This window comes from Triticum urartu, chromosome 6A, assembly GCF_056163025.1.
Source record: "Triticum urartu cultivar PI428250 chromosome 6A, HENAU_Tu73, whole genome shotgun sequence".
Lineage (NCBI taxonomy): Eukaryota > Viridiplantae > Streptophyta > Magnoliopsida > Poales > Poaceae > Triticum > Triticum urartu.
The window spans coordinates 598,147,919-598,156,519 of NC_141878.1; the positions used below are offsets into that span (position 1 = coordinate 598,147,919).

The window sequence follows — 8,601 nt, forward strand, 5'->3', positions numbered from 1 at the left end:
CCCTCCAGCAGTTTTTTCACACCTTTGTCCTCTCTTTCTCTGAATTACTGTTATTTCCAGATTGCATGACCTTGTCTCTGCATTACTTGCAAACATCACACCTAACTCATCATCACACTGTAGAGGGTTCCAACACTCCTTTAAACTATCCCAATATCTAATTTCAGCAGCATCAAACAATCCCCATGGATACTTGGCACAAATAGCAGCCCTAAAGTCATTAAATGACCTACTACTGCTATCCACAACTAATGGAAATGTGAATCCGATCTCCTTTCCTTCCGTACCAGCAGAAACGATAACTGTCGTCTCCATTCTAACAGACAGAAAGAATGCAACCTCTGGATCCATCCTACAGTAATGAGCATACCATCTCCCATGAGCAATTGAACCAAAGCTAGCCTAAAACTTATCTGAATCCACTAAGCATGAGTAGATCTAAGACTGAAGCTTACCCCGCCGGGATCTGACGTGCAGATGTGGTGCCCTCGCCGCCCTGACTGCCACCAAAGCCGCCTTCAACGACCTCCCGTGCCGATGCGCTGCTCTTGCCACCGTCGACGACGCCACCGCCGCCATTTCCGCCATCCAATGGTGATGGGGACACCGTCTGGCCGTGCGCGCAGCCACGGCCCTTGCGTTGCGATGTGCCGCCCTCCCGTGCCGATGCGGTGCCCTTCTTGCGGCGCCCGCGGCCGCCACCTAGGGTTTCTCCATCCTCCCCCATCGCCTGGCCTGGAAACAGATGTGGTGCGAGGATTGGTTTGTGGATCTGGTGGTGAGCCGCCAATGGCGACTAGGGTTTCTGACGGGGGAAAGAGAGTGAGAATGGGGAACGATAGAGTGAGAGTGGGAATGAGTTGGTTAGGTCGACTGAGGGGCAAGCCGTGTCCAAAAACTAGCGGCGGTAGTGGTCAAACGGCGCTGATTGGATGGAACCGTGACGGAAGGGCAAAAGCATAAGAAAACCAAACTGGTTCAGGCAAGAACGATGGTTTTCGAAAACTAGGGGCAAACCTGCCGAGGGGGACACAACTAAGGGCACCAAATTAATTATCTCATTTTTTTGGGGTCTGGATCTAAATGCATGACCTAGCACCAGGTTCTTGGAGTATTTTTCAACATAAACAAAATGTGCCCTGTCCTTTTTGCTTTGTTAAGATGCATTCATGCTCCTTGCTTTATTTATGCACATGCGCTGGCTGCTAGAGTTGGCTACAATTTTCTCTTATCCTGCGTCAGCTAACTTCAACCTAAATGGCAAATTGTGTCCTTTTGCCTGGACTATAATCATTATTCAGAATTTTGCAGCTGGCCAGTACAACATTCAGAACCAGTGAGTGACCCTGGGAAATATTTCTGTAAAAAGATACGCAGATTTTCTTGGTTGTTCCTGTGAAGCGGATGAAGATTGCTTGAAGTTAATGACACCGGGTGAACATATATTCCATTTTCAGTTGATCTATTGATGTTGTAGCTATGTCTTCATGAAGGAAGCTTGTTAATTTCATCTATTTTCTCTTTTAGTTCCACCAAAGCAAAAACATTCTCCTCTTGATTTTCTTGGTTGATTTTGTAGGCTGCGACAATGACTTTTGATCAGTAATTTGTTTGATAAGTAAATTTTGGTAGCTTGCACATATTCCTTTGCCGTGAGTGCAGAAGATGTGCATAATAAACTGGAAGCTCGATTGCCCATAAAAAGAAGCATTTGTCAGTGTATTTTAAAAGCTCAAGCATCACACAACTCAATTAAATTAATGAAATTTGCCGACATGATCTAAGTTTGTTCACACAATGAACGGAATTGAAACAAATGCAAGATTACTAAAAGCCAATGAAAAGAAAATCCAATCGAAGCCTCATGCTAGCAGAAGCTATTTATGGTATCTAGTCGCTGTAGAAGCTAGTGTTCTTCTTGCCGTCCTTGTTGGTCTTCTTGTTCCCCCGCCTGCGCCGCGCTCCAGTGTGTCCACCCGCTCTGCCAGGGAGCCGATCAGAGTGCACTGCTGCGCGCTCGGCTCGCACAGTGCCGCCACCATCTCCATCAGTTTCTTCGCGTCCAGCCCGTCGGTGGTCACCGTTTTCTTCTCCTCCTGTGCCTGTTCTTGCTGCTGCTGCGCTTTGGGTGGTGTAGGTTCCTTCTCGCCAGTGGAGACGTCGCCGTCTCCCGTCGCCACCATCTCCCACTCCCCCTCCGCCTCCGAGGCCTTCTCCCCTTCCGCCACCAGTTCGGTCTCGGCCTCGTCGACGACGACGACGACGGGGCTCGCCACGTCAACCTCCATTGCCGCCGTGTCACTTGTCTCGGCAACCAGAGGATCAGCCGCAGTGTTGTCCTCAACCGGCAGCTCCAACTCCGGTTCCATCCCATCCTCTGCTTCTTCCTCTGCATTCTGAACTCCCGGCGCATCGGCGGTCACCACCGCGGGCGCGGCCTCGAGAGCGTCAACTGCGTCCTGGAGCGTGAGCACGCGCCTGGTGACCCTCCTGCGGTACTCCCGGGCACCGTGCACGCCGTCGAGACGGAGCAGCAGCCGCATGAGCTCCTCCCCGAGGCCGATCCGCGCACGGGCGTCCTCGCGGAGCGCCTCCGCCTCGGCCGCCACCCTCGCGGCCACGGCCTCGGCCTGCCGCTCCACCGCACGCACCTCCCGCACCATGCGACGAGCGAGCAGCCCGCGCGCCGCCGCCTGCACCCTCGCCGCGGCCTCCTCCGCTGACGGCGCCGGCTTCCTCGGCACCGCGGGCGGCGAGTCAGGCTCGGGCCCTGTGACCTCCACCTCGTAGCAGTCGGGGCAGCTCTTCGGGGACCCGCTGCTGGGCCTCGGACGCGCCCTGGTCCGCGCCGCCGGCTCGGAGACTGTGAATCCAGGGAAGAAGCCGTCGTCGTGCTGCGTCGGGGCCCTCCGGCGGGCCGGGCGCAGCCGCTCCGTCACGAGCGGCTCGGCGAAGAACGCGTCGACGGCGGGACTGTGGTAGTATGGATCGTAATCGTAGCCGTAGGGCGACGCAGGGTAGTAGCAGTCATAGGGATCATACCCAAAAAAACCACGGCGTGCCATTGCTCTGTCGAGCTTGGGATATGCAGATCGAATCGCTCGGGTGAAAATTGGTTGTGACGAGAGAGGAGACCAGGGTCGGGTATATATGGGATGAAATAAAATTCCAGAAAGATTCGGTCTCTTCTCGTTTCCTTGGGGAAGGGGCGGGCCAGCTTTCCACAACATCCGGCGGTTGACGATCAGGGCGTGATGTCAACGTGAATCCATCTTGTGATTAACCAATTCCCACAAAGATTTATTCCAAAAAAATTAATTTCCCAAAAGATCCGTGTAACTATTTTTTTTTTGGGGAAGTGTCATATATACTATGTTAAAAAATTGTTCCTCGGATAAGTACGTTGTAAATTATGTTTTTTTTGTTTAAAACTGCGGCCTGTTCGCGGCATGGCTGCGGTAGTCGCATTTTCAACGTGTTCGCAGGGTCTCCGAGGTCTGTTTATTGTCATGGGTCGGAGCTACCGTGCAGGGCCCGGGTCGGTAACAATGACTGGCGATGGGTGGTTCGGCTCTCTGCTTCTTCCTCTGCACGTAATATATCATGCGAATTTTCATCAAAAACCTGTGTTTGCATGTGATAGATTAAAAGACTAAAAACACATGCAGAAATCAGCTTGTTTTTCACCCCTTTTTTTGTCTTTACTGCAGGGTATAATGTAACATAATTTCAAATGAAATTTGACAGTTACTTAGAGCACATGCATATGTTTTTGTGCGAAAAAATAATAAAATCTTTTAAGTGTCAGTTTTTAACCTTTCAAAAAACATGCTCAGCGGCTACCATGCTCCAAAAATCCGCTTTGGCTGTTAAGAAAAAAATTACAACTGCCATGAGTTTAAAGAAAGTGTTTTGTGCGTTTGGAAAATGTTCGACATGTTTTTTTTGGAAAATGTTACACATGTGTTAAATTTTTAACGTTATTTGAAAATGTTCGTCATGCATTCAATTATTTTTTTGCAATGTGTATTTAAAAAATGATTATACAATTGTGGTTTAACATACTGTAAATTCATTTGATCTACAGCAGAATTATTTTGAGCTAATATCACCATTGTGGTTTACCTGATTTGGCAAAGTACAAAAATGATTATAACTGAATATATTCACAGTCTAAAGATGTCAAAAAATATTTGAATAGGTAGCATGACAACTTAATCACCAATATTACAACGATGTCCATTGGAACAATGTGAATTGACTTGGAGCCTTTTGGATAACTAACATCAGACTATGTAGGCATGTTTGAAGACAAAACTAGTAAGATTGCACGTGCAACGCACGATAGCATAATAGAAAAAAAAGCCCATTCATCTATAGTTCTTATGAGCTAGCAAAAAACATCACATATAAATTTCCAGAAAATACTTTCGTCAGATTTACGAACCTTCCTAATTGCATATTGCAATGCATAGACAAACATCTAATTGTTGTAACAAATTATTGGTCATCCAAAAATCTAATAGCATGAATGAGTTGTAAACTTTTAATTATCTGGAGCATCAGATAAAATTATATTCATGTGAAGTAAATTGATTATACAAGTACAATGTTTCATTTTGCCGCAAAAAAGTACAATATTCCATTCATGAAATCCTTAAGTATGCACACCCCAATAGGATCATGTATATCCACATTACATCGCATAAACAAGTATTTTTGTATTACGTCTTGAAGTACACTCATATTCAGGCACAAACAAGCATATGGGAGGCCCAAAACCGCAGCTCCCATCATCCTGAACAACTCTAACAAAAGCACTTTCCCTCATCCTCACTAACTTTCTGATCATTCCCTAAAAAAAACTAACTCTGGTCTTGAATGTGGTATCATGCCAAAGTACAAGCTCCAAGGCTTACAAATATGTCCTAAAGCAACATCTTTTGAACGGCACAGATAAAAATCGAGAATTCCATTGTCTGCACTCATTAAGTCTAGTAATTTCTCTTTTTTGCGATGAAAACTTCAGGAACTTGAGGCGTCCAATTTATGCTTTTCAGTGTTAGCTTGCCACAATGTGTATACTACAACAGAAAATTAGCTGAAAATCTAATCATGTACAACTTCAAAAATACAAATGATTAGAATATTTGGCAGAGGCATGAATTGTGTAGTAGTGAGACTTCCTGCCATAATAATTAGAAGTACAAAAGAGGAGCAAACATCATTAATGAAAGAGCTCAAAGGAAACCTGTGGGTTTTATGGCATATATCAACACCGACACCCTTAAATTATTCATCACAACAAGAATAATTAAAAAGATTAGGAATGCAAATTACGGGTTTCGAATTTACATCCTAGAAAAGATACAATATATTGTTGTCAACTGGAACTGGTAGCATCCACAATAGCAGAAACTGTACACCCAAAAATGATATGCATACAGGCTCAGAATTACTATATAGTTCATAGAAGGATACATGTTTTTTTCTAATTTACGTAACATTGTTGTGCCTAGTTCCCATGGTAAATCTTTACCCCCAGACCAAAATCAAGCTACCAAAGCTAGCAACCCCTCTCCCGAGCTCTATAAGCATGATAAGGGTAAAATTAGAAGGACATGACTTTGGTAACTTATGTGAGAAGATGTGCTACTAATATTTACAGCCTTGTATCGTTGTACGTACCTCCATATTGGAGAGAAAGTACAGAAATGTGATTGCACTGATATGCAGTATAACTCACCAAGTTACCATCTGAGCACTACTTGGTGAATGATACTTCAATATGTGTTTTAGGTTACTGACACATTTGTCATCTCCAGAATTTTCTAAGTTCCAAAATTAATGTCAACATGATGTGTTTTTTAACGTTATTTGAAAATGTTCAACATGTTTTTTTTGGAAAATGTTACACATGTGTTAAATTTTTTAACGTTATTTGAAAATGTTCGTCATGCATTCAATTTTTTTTGCAATGTGTATTTAAAAAATGATTATACAATTGTGGTTTAACATACTGTAAATTCATTTGATCTACAGCAGAATTATTTTGAGCTAATATCACCATTGTGGTTTACCTGATTTGGCAAAGTACAAAAATGATTATAACTGAATGTATTCACAGTCTAAAGATGTCAAAAAATATTTGAATAGGTAGCATGACAACTTAATCACCAATATTACAACGATGTCCATTGGAACAATGTGAATTGACTTGGAGCCTTTTGGATAACTAACATCAGACTATGTAGGCATGTTTGAAGACAAAATAAAAAGGTTTACCACCATTTCTCATCAGAAAAGGAAGAACGGAATATGCACAAAAAGTAATCAGAACATACCATGTTGCATGTCCTTGCAAGCCATTTCCTCCATGTGTCTCCAAAAGAAAGTTAACACGACACCTACTTGTACAGTCATGCGTTCTGCAACCTATGCATAGTATAGCATATTAAACTCACTTGTATTTGAAATTTTGTACGGGTATATTGCTTCAATAAATTTTGATGTAATGAAACAGTTGTATAATTATAAAAATCACTATTACTAAAATAAAAGGTGCAGACAAAGGAAAATCTAGACATAAAGCAGAAAAACAAAGTCAAGAAAGATTGAATTTAGCTACGCTGAGAAACATGAACTATCTTGATGAATTTACAGTATAATCACCATTTCAATAGAGGCAGCTCTGAGTGACATATGGCCTTGAGATAATTTTTTCTAATATGTATGTAAATTAATGAACAACAAGTGCAATGAAGCCAACCTTATCAACATATCCATATCCCGTGCTTGTAGTTGGTGTGACGATGCGAGCGACGGCGGCGGCCTTGCCCGAGTAATGGTCCGCAAACAGTTGTAACTATTCACAGCCAAATATGAAATGGTTATGGATTCGGAACTTCAAGGCTACAAGCCTAGAACCCACAGAGAGCTATCTATTCAAGCAGCAAAGAAAAACATTAGAGAAGATCAAAGAATGGACCTGATTTTGTTTAATGCGTCATCCAGATATTACCAATGATGGGTAGCATCGTCTTCCCCTCCAAGACTCTAAAATTCTTCAGGTAGTCCTCAAGAACCTGCGAAGGAATAAACTATGTGCGTCATCCAGATATACCCAAATGATCTCAGTATGCCGTCAATGCGTAACATCAACTTAAAAGTCTTAGGCCACAAGATTAAATACACTCATGGTCAGAACAATACAAAATGGTTGCCATAAAAAACCAAATATTTCAAAACTTTCATGCTCACTTGTCCAGTCCTTCAAGAGCAGTAAGAGCAACTCAACATTAGGCACATATAAGTACCATTTCAGTGTCTCACTATTTCACAATTTAACTCACATGAAATGTTAATCACAAACCAAACACCAGCACATCATATCACGTCAGAACCATATTAGTAACCCAGTTAGCACCACTGGACTAAATCATCAACATGACATACAAGATGCAGAGGTGAGCATTTTATGTGCTAACATAGATAAACCTAAGCCTTCTGCAGGAGAATGGCGAATTGATCAAAGGATCTTGGTGTCGCTGCAGAGCACAAAAGTAGAAACTCTGCACTGTTGGAGATTACCCAATGATCTCTTTCTTGCCAGATCTAGCACCATCAAGCCCATCCTCCTTTAGCATTCGAAGCATTCCCAACACCCAAAACTGCCGTACAAGAGCGGCCTCCTTCTAACTACAGTATTATGTGTACAATAATTTTCTCATAAAGAACCAGCCCACAAAAACTATAATATCAGTCAATGGGTTGTGTTTGTTGGAATTAACCACGACGTGCGTGGAACTGTGTCCGGTTCGTACACAGAAGCAGTCATCAGGTAGGATTAGAAGTAGAGACGAGTAGGTTAGCTTCTAGTCTATCTTAAGCATATTATATGCGTGTACCCCTACCCCTTGTACAACCGTGAGTTGGTGAAGCAATAAAGTAAAATCACCACGTACGATACGTACGTGTGGCAATCAGCCGAAGTCTCAGCGTGCGTGCGTGCGTTTGATGAGTTGTGTACGTGCGTGTTTAGGCTTGGAGATCAGTGAGCTGAGGCCAGTTTTGCACTGCGGTGCATCTGCTTCGTACGGTGCGTCTCGACGTAAAGTATCTCGTTGGGTCTGGCCGGCTTGGGGCTGAAACTAAGATAGTCAGCGAGCTCTGTTCATCATCGTCGCTCTTCGTCGGTCGTATCGCCATCGTCGGAAGTGCTCGGCGTCGGAACTGGGCCAACAATTGGTATCTAGAGCAAGGTTGATTTTCTAGTAACGGGAGGTCATGTTGGACGACGAGAAGACCAAGAAGCTGGTGGAGTACTCCGGTGTGGCTAAAGTAATTGCTGCTCCTGTCAGATCGGAGTAGCCACGATTTGACCATGGGAACTTCATGGTGTGGGCGACCATGATGGAGTGGGCGCTCGAGGCCAATGAGCTCTGGGAAGCCGTCGACCCCGGCGGTAACGAGTACCTAAAGGGTGGTGCCTTGTATCGGAAAGACCGCCAGGCTATCACGGCCATCTGCTCGGTGACGCTGGTGGACGTGCAGCAGCATCTAATCTCGAAGACATCAGCGAAGGAGGCGTGAGACACACTC

At 44.1% G+C, this 8,601-nt stretch overlaps 1 pseudogene; it reads right to left on the reverse strand.

The window, feature by feature from the left end:
• Window positions 1-1,856: 1,856 nt before the first annotated feature.
• On the reverse strand, window positions 1,857-3,099 carry LOC125524597 (uncharacterized; annotated as a pseudogene).
• Between the last annotated feature and the right edge of the window lie 5,502 nt (window positions 3,100-8,601).